Raw genomic sequence first — 13114 nt, 5'->3', positions numbered from 1 at the left:
TTGTAATCAATAAATCTTATCTTATCTTAAAATGATTGCTGCTAATAATTTTTAGATGAAAGGCCTGATTCAGTTTAGTAACGAAGAAGCTCAGCAGCATTTTGACTTGTTAGTGTTTATCTGTATCCTTTTGAATCGAAAGTTGCTTATTTTGTCGATATATGGTTTTCAATTAAAATGCGATTGCAATAAACTCCATTGAACATTTTAATGGAGTTTGAACTTTCTCTTTCCTGTTTACCTCTTCACTCTATGAAAGGCTTTGATGTTACTCAACATTTTACATCATTTCTGTTATCGGATCAGAAAATATGGAAACGAGCCGCGTCTTATTGACACCTCCATCCGCTGAATCTGACAGGAAACCCATCAGCTGTAGGGTTGGTGCGGATGGGTGGGAGGGGAGTGAAAGAGGCTCTGATTGGTTCCTACAGGAACGTTTCACTGTAAACAAAAATCCACCAGAGTTGCTTCACCAAACTGCTGCGGAGATTTTCTCACAGAGATGAAGGGAAACAAAGTCGAATATCTTCCATTAGATTATTTCCAGTTGTGGAACTACTTGGGCTTGTTCTATTGTTATCTTGGCGGTTTAAATCTTTACAGCATATTTATTTATTGCATTTCCACACTTATCTTCAGTGCTGATAGATTGTTTCAATCATGATCCGTCATGGAGCCTGTTTTAGATTTCAAACCACTTGCTTTTCACTGGAGGCAGTATTTAAACTATTCAAACCGCGAGATATAATCTTTATTTTTATTGCAAAGATGACACTGGCGATGTTTGTGCCGAGTATGAATATGAATATGCTCATTGCTGCAGGGAAACGCCATTTTGCCACAACAGAAAAGCAGCAGTGATTATGGCCTGTTTATCTTTCCATACAAACTCAGAAAACAACTAAACTTTTGAAAAATCTAGAAAAAAATGTATGATGAATGTTAATTATTATTGCTTTTATATGAGTAGAAAAGTTAATTTCTAATATTTTGACATAGAAAATCTGGCCCTCATAAGGAAATAAAAGGGAAATCTGAATTTATTAGTGATGAATAACATTTTAGAATCTCATTATTTTATGAAATGACTGGCAGGAAGCAGAATCAGGGAAAGAAAGGCGCGTCCCGGTTTGATAATCAGGATGTGGATCATCAGCAGGTGTGACGCTTCAGGCTGCAGCAGCCAGGTGTGTTTAAGGCGCCGACATGCGCAGCTTCACAGGACGGTTAGAAACAAAACACAGATGCACTAAACTAGAAATATATAACCAGAAATTTAAAACAAGCGGCTCACGACATCCATCGTCGCGGCGATAAATATTTAGTTTGGAATTATGACATTTCTAAATATATAAATAACATGGTGAAAAAATGACTTGTAAAATAAACACCCATTTTTCTCTCTGACAGGTTAAATAAACTAAAATGTTGCTGTTAATTTTGACCATGTTCTTCTGAATGTATCAGCATTAATGTGTGAACAACAACCTGACCTGCAGAAAAATAAAAAGCTGAGCTTGTTTTTGTTTCAGGAGAGCAATCCAATCACAACCAGGCGGCTTTTTCTGTTTTCAAAGTTGAAACTTTAGATTGCTGCCATGAAACAACAAACTGCTTGAGCACATGAGGAGCTGAGGCGGTTTTTTCCTCCCTGTCTGTCACTTGATGAAGCTTTATTTGTGGACAGCTTGTGGAGCGGATTCGTGGCGATGCCATCTGCGGTTGTTGGGAAGATTTGGGGCGCAGCTGCAGCGACTCGCCGCATGTCTTGCAGGGAAGCCAGGCTAATATTGCTGCTGCCATCTCAGCTTCAACTGTTGCTCCAGAACCAAACTGAATCTCAAAACGCCACCCCACAGTAAAACACAACAATTGCTCCTTTCTTTTCAAAACCAGGATTTTTTTAAGTCCTTGTAAAAATGTAGTCTTCACTCTGAATTGCTGTTGGCAGACTCTCTCCAGACTCTGACTGCAGCTCGTATTTTTTCTCTCCGGTTTTCTGTATTTTGTTTTGAGCAGCTTGACTTGTGCATTTTCTGTTGCCGAGTTGGGAAAAGGTTTTAACATAGTGGTATTGCAAAAGGTTACCTTCCTCATTGATTCTGTTGTGCAGGTTCTTAATTAAACTCTGTGTTAATGTTAATGATGGTGAAAATGTCAATTTCTCATTTCCCAGTGAGACATCATCAGTGTCTTGATTTATTTTGTTCCACTAATGATGGAAAAATTCAGTTTTTATTGCTCTGATGAGGAAAAAGTTGCTCCGAAACATTTAAGGATGGGAGAAATGAAATGTGTTGTATGAAATATGATTTAATCCCAGTTTTAGAGTTAGGTGAGTAAATGACCTAACAGACATGATGACATCATTAAAGCACCTGACCACCTTTACTCTTCATTTCTGTTTTTCACGTGGAGAACCTCCATTGATTCTGTGTGTTTATAATAATCCATCACTGGAGCTTTGAATATACAATCAATTTAATATTTGGACTATTTGTGGTCTATGAAGTTCTGTTTCTACCACAAACTTTGCATCACATTGAGCTTTTATGTGTCTGACCAACACAAAGTAATGCACAGTTGTAAAGTAGAAGAAAATATTATTTTTAAGTAAAAATCTCAAAAGTGTGGCAAGCACATCTGTTCATCTCTCTGAACTCTGATATCCCCAGTTACAAATAAAACCTTATTTAAATCTCACCTTCAAAGTCCTTTGTCACAAAGTAAGAAGAAAAAATGATCATTTATCTTTGTATGAATTAAAATCGGAGCAACATGAGAAACTTTTCTGATTACATCAAAACTCTGTTTTTACTACAGACAGTGGAATTATGTTCTGTTAGGTAATGAAAAGCTTCTGAGTTACGACAATCACGTTTTGAATAAACAAATGTATGAATATGAAGATTACTTGGGTTTACAATGTTCTGTAAATGATAAAAACCTGAGCGAACCAGACAGTCACATTTTACTCTCAGGTTCCTGGTGGAAGGAAACTCAACAGTTTCCATTTTTCAGATTGTAGTTTTTCTGGAACAAAAACAAAGATTTCACTTTTCAATCTTTACCATCCAACTTTTTACACCTGGGTTTTTCAAGCCCTGGTGAGAGAAAACAAATTCATATAACTCAGGATGAATCACTCAAACTCTAGCAGAGCAGGTTCACCTGTACCGACATTAATCTGACTCCTTGTCCTGCACCAACATGGACGTCCTATTTAAAGCCCAAATCAACTAGAACTCAGGAGTCTGAGCCAAAGAAATTTTAAAAAGTCAGAGGTATGACCATAATTATTTAAAGTTTAGATTTTATTAAATCAACCTCAAGATGGTCTGCCAAAAAACAGGAAGCTGAATGAACTCAGCAGGAAGTAGTTCATAATTTTAGCTCTGTGACCCACAAGGCGTCACAGAGCTTCAGCAGCGAAACAAAAACTTTACAGGAATATTGGCAATAATGCCGTTGGATTAGGGGGCGAAGCTTATGAGGCTTAAAAGAAAAGCATAACTGAATGTCATCTGCAAAGTGACGATATGAATAAAAATACTCAAGATGTGGAAGCATGTAAACCTGAAATAACAAGGGCCCCAATACAGAGCCCTGATGTACACCATACATAAAACTCAGCTCCAGAAAGTATGATTCCCATTAGAGAAGTAGAAATCAGAAGAAGTCCAGACTGATGGAGAAATGTGAAATGAGGGAACCAAACGAGACGGAAGTATGATCCAGTGGGAATGTGTTTCTGTGGCTCTCACTGGCTGTAAATGCACACCACACTCTTCAGATCTTTATTAGAGAAATTACCAATAACTTTGTGTTATTTTCCTTCCAGTTGAGAATTATTTCTGTTTTGTGTCGATCATAAAATAAAATAAAACATAATAAAATCCCAGTGAAACAAAATTAAATTTGGCTGTAACTTAAATATTATCAGTTCCTCCAAATATCCTCATAAAGCAGCCGAAGCGTTTTCTTTTCTGTCTCATAAAAGCCGTGTTCTGACCCATGTTCTGATTTTATGACGTTAACTAAAATAACACGACTGTAAAAAGCAGGCAGCCGATGTGAGTCCAGTATTAATGTTTTGGATGCCTGCACTTTAATAACGTTAAACCCTAATATCCAGATTACACTCCGGCTTTGGGATTGACTTTGCTGCAGGGTGAAAGGAGCAACACTTTGCGCCCCTCCCCCACCTGTCTCTGCCCCACCAACAGCCCAGTGAGCTCCAGTCCCAGCATTAAGTGTGTGTGTGAAAAGGGTCAAATAAACGACGGTAAACTCTATTGGTTTTAGCTCCGTGCCTGTTCTCCTGTCCTAACCTTGCTGATCGGCTCCCTGAGAGACTTTCAGCTTTGATGAATCAGAAATGACTGTCGAGGCTTCGCTGGGCGACGAGTCTCTATCAGAAAACGCTCATCGCTAGGCGTGGCGTGTCTGCACATAAAGTAACACTGATTACCTGCACTGATGCCATCTTTTAAAAAAAAAAAAACATTTTTAACAGAAATGCATAAGCATTTTTTTATTTTCACTATTTTATTATCAGATATTTACTTTTTTACATTTTCACAGAGTTTCAGTGCAAAACAAACGATGATATCATGATTCTGGTTTTCTGCCATTTCTTTGCTTCAGGAGAATACAAAGAGCTTGGATTTGAGATAGCTGCCTCTTTCTGTCTCACATTTCCTGTTTGTGGATTTTCACCTTAAAAGCTCTTTGAAAAGTCTGTCAGCAAAAACCTGCCACCAAATTCTCCCCAAACAGCTGGACTCTGCCTTGAACTGCAGAAAACAAAGCCTGGGCCATGCCTGGATATCTGCAAGTCCATGTCCAACATGGAGGAAAGGAGGCTGGGAAATCCCACAGTGCCCCCCGTTGGCTGACGGCGGAACTGCAGCACCCACCGGCCGTCATACTTGTGGGCACATGGAGGAAAATGGGCTGGAAATTTGTCAGGGGTTGAATTTAAGGGCCAAGTGGCAGGAGATGCTTGAGGTGATTTGTTGGGATTCCAGACAGCTGTGAGGAGATTGACAGTGTTGCGGGGTCTGCAGAACGGTCAGCTCTCTGCCTAACAAGGCGTGGAAGGAGCCTCAGAGGGAATAGAGCCATCCTGGAGGTTCGAGGTGAATGCTGACATGGTCAAAATTAATTCCAGCAGGGGAAACCTGCAGAAATTAAACACCGTTTCACGACTTTTGATCCCGTTTAGACGTCTTACTGACCTCAGAGAGACAGAAACTCTGAGCCAATTCATTAAAACTTCATGCAAATGTGAAAACAAGCAGGAATAAATGAGAAAACGTGACATCTGACATCATCTGCTTCTCGCGTGAGGTTCAAAATAACTTGGAATTTGTTTTTGCTAATGATTTATTTCTGCACTGCTAATTATCGTGTTTACACGGAGTGGCGATGATCATCAACAACACGTTCCCTCTGTCTGCGCCTGACATTTGAAGGATGACTAAACTTCAGCTCATTCAGTGAGGAAGAGTCATCTCTCTCCTCCAACCATTTGACTCACTGCATTTACATCTGGACAGTACGCAACAAACTGAGCTGCATTCATCTTCAATGAGATGACGATAAAAAACAAAATGGTGAAGGCAGAACAACTGAGCTGCAGTTCCTCGAGCTTCCCTTCAGGATTCTGAGCAGATTCATGTTTTTATGCAACATGGTTTCATTTTTCTAAATGTTTTACTGTGGTCCAGTGGGTCCAGTTTAACGAACATTAAAATGTAAATACATGAGATTATAGCCTGATGGCTGATTTCCATCCTTACTGCCTCTGACATGTTGATGTTAAAACATAATAAATATAAAAACCACAAAGTCACAGTACGGAAAATACATAAAACAACCTTAAAAATAAACATATTTGCTTAAGTGTTGACATGTTTTACCTTCCAAGAGTTGGTTTTTAAGATATTTTTAAAATAAGATTGTTACTCTTAATTTCATCTGAAGTATGAGAAGAAAGACGGGAAGAAGCAGATTTTATTGAACCATCAACCCTCATTTTTCTGAATAAACTGCTTTAATAAAGAAGAAACCATGAAATATTTTATAAAACAGAATCTTGATATTTTACAGTGTTTCCCAGCCTAGACGTTCATGTTTCTGGATTATCTGGTAATGATGATATAATTGAAGTTTTTGATCCAACATTTTTATGAACTTTCATCTGATTCTCTAACTGGTTTGCAGGCCGGTGACCAACTGGTTATGCAACATATCATATGAAGTGTCGTCATGGCAGCAAAGTAACTTTTCTTAAGTTAAATTTTAAAAATGACTCTGGGATTTTGTTTGAATCTTTAGTCAACACAACTTCATAGAAACGTTTGGTTTAGATTTCTGTCCACATTGTCAGATTATTTCATGTTTTCTGAACTGATGGTTCATGTTGGATCCTCTAAATCAGTTTTCACCTGCAGACTCTCATCATGAGCATAAATATTATTCATTTTCATTGTTTAACGGTTGACTGAAGTTGTTTATTTTCCATAGTTGGATATTTCTGTAACATTCAGCTGCAGTGGCTCTTAAAATCAGCTGCATATTAGCCAACAAATGCTAATGTTTGCAGGTTCGTTGCTCCGACTCGCTGGCTTAGTTCTGCAAATTAAATTCAATCATTGCGATGTTCTCTCGCCTCCTGAACATTTACCTTAACACTTATTTTATTTCATGCCCTGATTGGTTCTGATCACTTAATGCTTCATGTTACAGCCTCCACATTTAGAATCAGCTGTTTGTTAAAGTTTGGATCTGAAAGTGTAGATCTGCGTCGGTTTCTCAAGTTGACCACTATGAAATCAAACCGGAACTTTCTGTGAAACGTTTTTAGAATTAAAGCAACAGGAAACACAGGAAGCAGCTGATCAAAATAAAACGACTTTTAATGAGGTTGGAGGAGAGAGCGACACGGTGGCTGATCACAGGAAGGCTAAAAGGAGAACAGCATGGTCTGCTTTCAGTCTGTTTTACTACATTAGATATTATAAATAAACTATTTCATAGGTAATAATTAGTAGCAGAATCTAAATTATTTGAATAAAAGGAGAAGCAAACAAAATGGACGGAGAGCAAAGAGGGAAAAAACATTTAAGTTTTTGGCTATAAAATGAAACTTTTCTTTTTATTGTAGCTGCTAATCAATATTTAACTGCAGATGGATAACAAACTGTCAGGGAACAATAAAACCATAATGCAGCTCACTTGGTACGCTGTGTGTAAATATTAGAAATCTGTGGTACCGTCCCCAAATATACCAGATATTTACACCAGAACCAAACCTTTGACCCGCTGGAGGTTCTGGAATTAAAACACCGGACACATCCATACGCCTGTAAATAATAAACTATTTAGCATAAAGTCTTTGAAACGGTAAACATTGTTTTCCCTGCAGATGGTGTGACCTCCAGAGGTCACCGTCACCAACGCCGAGCCTTTCTGAATATGTTTGGGATATTTCCTTCTGACGGGGAGGAAACAAACAAACAACAGCCTCTGGGAGATATTTCCCATGCCAGAGTCACGCTGTCCATACATAAACACACACACACACACGCCCACACACACACACACTGACTCCATCTAATCACAGTGACTCCAATCCTCATGTGATTGTCAGAGGAGCTCGTTTCATTTTCAATCAGATTTAGTCTTTTCATCTGTGTTTCTCTGAGTGCCATCAGCTTTGCTTCCCTCCCCCTGTATTTGTCACACACACACACACACACACACACATCCTACACACACACACACGCCCTCCGTTACTTCTGGTTCTCTGGTTCCTCCCTGGCCCAGATGGCTGCTGATGGCCTGCATGACATCTAGAAGTCCAGTCGACTCAAAGCTGAACATTAACAGAAAGTCGCCACGACTCAGAGCTGAAACATGATGAATCATAAAACGGTTCCTCTATAAGCAGGAAGCTTTTATTGCACAAAATTTACATTTTTGCATGTTTTTTTAAACTTCCATTTTCTACAATTTGTAAAAAAAATAATAAGAATAATAATATAAAAAACAGCTGGTTTTTCATGTTTTTTGTTGTCTGGAAAATGAGCCGTTTAAAAAATCTCTGGACTGCAATGTCACCAATCAGCAGGCCCAGCCCGTTACCTAGCAACCCCAGGAAAGCCCAGCCCATTACCTAGCAACACAAGCTGAGCTCCAGCATGTCCGGTGTGCTGGTTTTCCCGCTGTATGAGCTGTACAATGGCTGCTGGAAAAGACAAGTGATTTGTTGTTGACCTACCATCCAGGAACTTGCTGCATCTGGGTTGGTTGTGCAGGAGGCTCCTCTTCTGCTTTTCAAAGACGTATGGTAGTATAGCTGCACATCTGTTTGCAGACATTTTCCCGTGTGAGTGTAAACATTGAGTTGGGGGCGTGGCCAACAGCAGCTCATTTAAATAACAAGAACTGAGCAGAACAAGATTTTATTATCTAAGAATGATTTAAATGTAATAAATTTGTTTTGTATCGGTCATAAAATAATCTTCACCTGTTCAAGCAAACATAACAAATAACCTTTTAACTATATTGGGAGGATGGAGGACGTTATCCTCCCCAGTCTGTGGTTTTACCTGTTTTACTCTCTGTACGTTAGTTTGTCGATTATCTGAAGCCCTTTATAGTTTGAAGCTGTAATTTAACCACAACGTTAAACAAGCAGAGATTTATTTCATCCTGGACGCTGCATGCTGAAGTTGCTCAAAGGACTCGTCCAGGTGCTGAAGAGTTGGGCTCAAACTACGACTAAATTAGCCAAAAGAAGTACATTCGCCCTCCAGGGAAGCAATCAAAGTTGTGAATATTTCATGAAGTGCAACTGCAGGGATTCAAGTTTACAGCAGATCACAATCATGCAGGAAATGTCCAGAAAAAAATCAACTTTTGACCTTTAGTGAATTTAAATTGCCAACGAGACATTTTTTGGCCAAGATTTCCGTTTGAAAAATCACATCTGCACATGAGCAGGAACCCCAGACCAGCTGCAGAGCGGATCTGGAAGCCGGGAAGCAGATGGGTGCAGCGCTGTCTCCAGCTTTTCTGGCAAGCAAAGAAACAGAGAGATGGGATGAGGAAAGAATTGCAGCAATTAAGTTTGCAACTGAAGCATCCGAAGCTGGAAAACGACCGGATTGAAACACGGGACTTTTTTACTTTACTTTTAACGTTTCCTCGACCAGGAGATCAGAAAAAGGAACAAAGGAGACGACTGGCTGTCTCCTGCTAACAGCAGCTGTTTCATCATTGCGTTGCGTTGCTTCTGTTTATCACTGAGCTGTAATCCTCTACACTCCCTGTGGGAAAAACGTCACGCAGCGCTTTCAGCGACACAACGCAGCGAAAGGCTCTGACAATTAGTGTGCTTAAAAATTAAAAAGCGTCGCTCATTTTTCTCCAAAGTGATCAAAGCCGGTTCAGGATGTCGGGATGAATCACTGAACAATGATGAAACTCTCTGCAAACAAAGACCAGGAACATTTCAGGCAACATTTTGCTGATGAAGCATAAAGTTCAGTCCTGTGGTTAAAACATGTTCTCAACGCTTCACGTCCGTTTCTGCAGCGGCCGCCATCTTCGCTTCAGCCTAACAACCTGTCAGTTCAAAGCACATGAAAAACACGGGGGCATGAAAACGCTCAAAGAACATCAATAGGCGCCGCCGTCCTCAGACACAACATGGCGGCCTCATTTGGTCAGTGATGGACCATTTCCCAGCCCAATTGGACTTCAGCAGCCGCCAGAAGAAGCTCTTACTCTGCAGCAGGTAATGGTGACGATACGCCGTCATTCTGCGGCCGCTGGTGGGACAGTCATTACCGGCGCTAATGGTGGCTTCCGGCTTCCTGCTTCCTGCTTCCGGCTTCCTGCTGGCCGCTCCGTTTCAGCGGAATCCTCATCAGGTCCTCCGGGTCGGAGCAGAACTGCGACCCGCATGTCAGAACAGACACAACATCAGGATCAACCTGGAGTCCGAAACACAACAGCTGCTCTCCAGATATCAGCTCTTAGCCTGAAACCAGGATTTTCTCTAGGTGGTTTTGTTGCTTCGTTTTCTTGCTGAACATTTCTCCAACCTGGAAACAGAAACATCTAAAACAGTTAAAGGTTTAAGTCAAACAAAATCAGCATTTTCATGTTTTATTTTTATTTTAGTTCATTTCTATCCACACATTACACCTGCTTACTTCTATTTCACATTATATTACAATGTTTGATGTTTTAAAGTTACACCGTCGACAATTAACAGCAACGGACTTAAAGAGTTAATTTTGCTAAAAGAACATTAGAGTCAGAGCAATAACTAGGCCAAAACTGTACAGATAAATACATTTTGCATTTAAGATGAAGAAAACTTTGAAATGTTGATCCAGAACTTTTCATCTTCACTTTGTTCAAATTAAATCTCCTGTTAAGTTTCTGCTGCAGCTGAGTCAAAGTTTTCCTCATGTTGATGTCAGAAAGTTTCTAAAGGAAAAACAAGCTGTTTAGAAAAGTAATTCAATTGTTTATTGTTTATTTTAATGTACATGTAATATTGGATAAAGAAGGCTTCAGTGGTTAAATGAAAAATCTGAGGAATGTGCCAATTATTTAGGAATAATCAATAGAGAAATCGATTACTAAGATAATCGTTGGTTAGCCTGCAGCTAATTGATGAAAACCGTTGATGTGTGTGTTGCATCGCTGTCGGAGCGTCGCTAGAGAAATCTGCTGCTGTAGCTCGCACTAATGAGACGACAGCTTATTGGCTAAATGAGCCAGCGCTCGTGTAGCAAGAATTAGTCTAAAAATCAGCAGATGGATGCAGGACAAAGGATGATTGCGTGGTCCCTTCAGAGGCAGCAGCTGACTCCCATAAACACGCTCACACTTGTTCACACACCCTGCGTGTGCAGGAAGGCGTGAGTGTGACTAAGGGTTTTACCCTCGCTCCTTGACTCGCTCTCATGCTCCTCGGCTCGCTGCTTGTGCGTCTGGCTCAGTTTTTTTTTTAATCTGATCTTCGCTCGCTCGGGTCTCCACCGGATCCAAGACGGAGACCTCAATTTCACCTGCATGGAGAGGATGACTGAGTGCTGCACCTTTGCTCGACACTAACAGAGCATTCATTTGCTTTCAGTGCTTAGAAGAAGCCTGTGTGGCTCTCTTGTGCCAACATGAAAGGATGAGAGAAAATGTGCTTTATATAGGAGGAATGTCTGTCAGAAAGGAGAGGGATTACTCCACAGCAGGAGGCCGGCTCGGTCCAGATCTTCTTCAAAAGTTACAGGAAGAGGCTCACAGATGAAGAAACAATGCAGCTCAGACGCTTGACAGAAAGTGAAAAGATTCAGACTCATTTCTGTTGAACGTTTATCCATGAGTTTCCGTTTCATGCAGCAGCTGCAGCAACATGGCTGTGATGCAGCAGAGGGAGGATTTACATGAGCAGGTTACAGGAAGTGGAGGAATTGGTAGAGATGGATTATGGAGACGTACAGGAACGCTGCTGCTGTTGCATCAGCAGAGCTCAGCTTCGGCTTTCACTGGACAAGACGAAGGCAGAACCCCGAATAATTCATACATGTGAGTCAGAAAACTAAACAAGTTTGTGTTTTTTGGGCAAATAAAGATTTCTGACAGAGATTTCTGCGATTACATTTGAAGAGTTGATTTATTTAATGAAATGTTGATTAACTGAAGTGCTTTATAGAAACCTTTGCAAAAATCTGTTACAGCTTTGATGGTGATAGTTTGGCTGAAGTTTACAAAACACAAAAACCTTGAAGGATGAATATGTAACATTTCCATAAAACTGAAATATCCCAGATAAATTGATGTTTATTAGACATCTGTCATGTTGCTGGAAGTTTAGATCAGTTTAATAAGATACACGTTTGTGATGAACGTGTCCTTTAGAAAGTGGTTGTGTTTTTTTATAATGCCTCAGTTCCTTTTTGGAAAGTGTTGCAGTTTAATTTTGACTCAAATTTAAAAATAGAAATCAAATTGTCTGTCTTTAAATGTAAAACCAGTCATAAGCACCGCTAACTAAAGTACGTGTGCTAACCCTAAAACGCTAATCAAAACATAAGTTCTGCTAATGCTAAAGCGCTACACCAGCAGCTAATGCTAAAGCGCTAAATCCAAATCAGATTATATCTGGCCTTGCAAACCACAACCCTTATGCACCAATTTAATCTTTACTTTATAATTTAAATGTTTTATAATTCCCTTAGATATTAGATATTCATGCTTATATTTTGCTCTTTACTTTTTATGTTTTTTTGTTCCTGTGTTACTTGTTTATTGAGAAAGAAATTTAAAAAATGTGAGGAGAGGAAATGGAAATGCTGCATAAACTGACCTCAGTCCCTCCAAAATAAGAGCATGAGTATAAATAACAGCTGGTGGCTAAAACTTCAACACAGATGTGTAACTTTATTCAACTGAAATTTAGTTTAGCAGATAATTGTGCTAAAAGTTAGCAAAGTTAGCATGAGCGCTATTTGACTTAGCTTCACTATTAGCGTATTAGTGGAAATCTTCCTACTGTAATTACACAGCAGGTTCCCATGAAGTTGGATAAGTTTTAGGTTTCTAATATTCATATTAAAGGCACAAATGGCTTATTTCCAAAATATTCCTGCAGTAGAACAACAGACAAATAAAAACTAATTATAATTTCCAGACTTGTTACTGTAAGTGTTGCAGTTTAAACTGATGTATTCATGATCAGAGTCATTACTGGCATTTTCTCTGAGCGATTCTCTGAGCTGTCGAGTAAAGAGGAGGGATTGATGCTGCGCCGCAGTTTCACTTTAAATCTCAAGGGAAATTCGCTAATCATCATGTAAACAACCAAGAAGAAGATGATAGGGTTCTGCATCTACCTGCCTATTTACCTTCCAGTGATTCACTTCCCATTTATCAGCCATCGCTCAGGTTTGAAACGCTGACTGTCTCAAAAAGCGTTTCTTCGTTTTGCTGTACAGCTGTGTAATGGCTAAACGATGGCTCAGTTCGCTTCATTTCCCACACTGCATATATCTCTGAGCTGGAAACCACAGGTGCCCTTTCAGGTAAT

This window comes from Xiphophorus couchianus, chromosome 23 (genome assembly GCF_001444195.1).
Source record: "Xiphophorus couchianus chromosome 23, X_couchianus-1.0, whole genome shotgun sequence".
In the NCBI taxonomy this organism is placed as follows: Eukaryota; Metazoa; Chordata; class Actinopteri; order Cyprinodontiformes; family Poeciliidae; genus Xiphophorus; species Xiphophorus couchianus.
The sequence above is the reverse complement of the archived record's forward strand: the minus strand, read 5'-3'. Positions refer to the sequence as shown.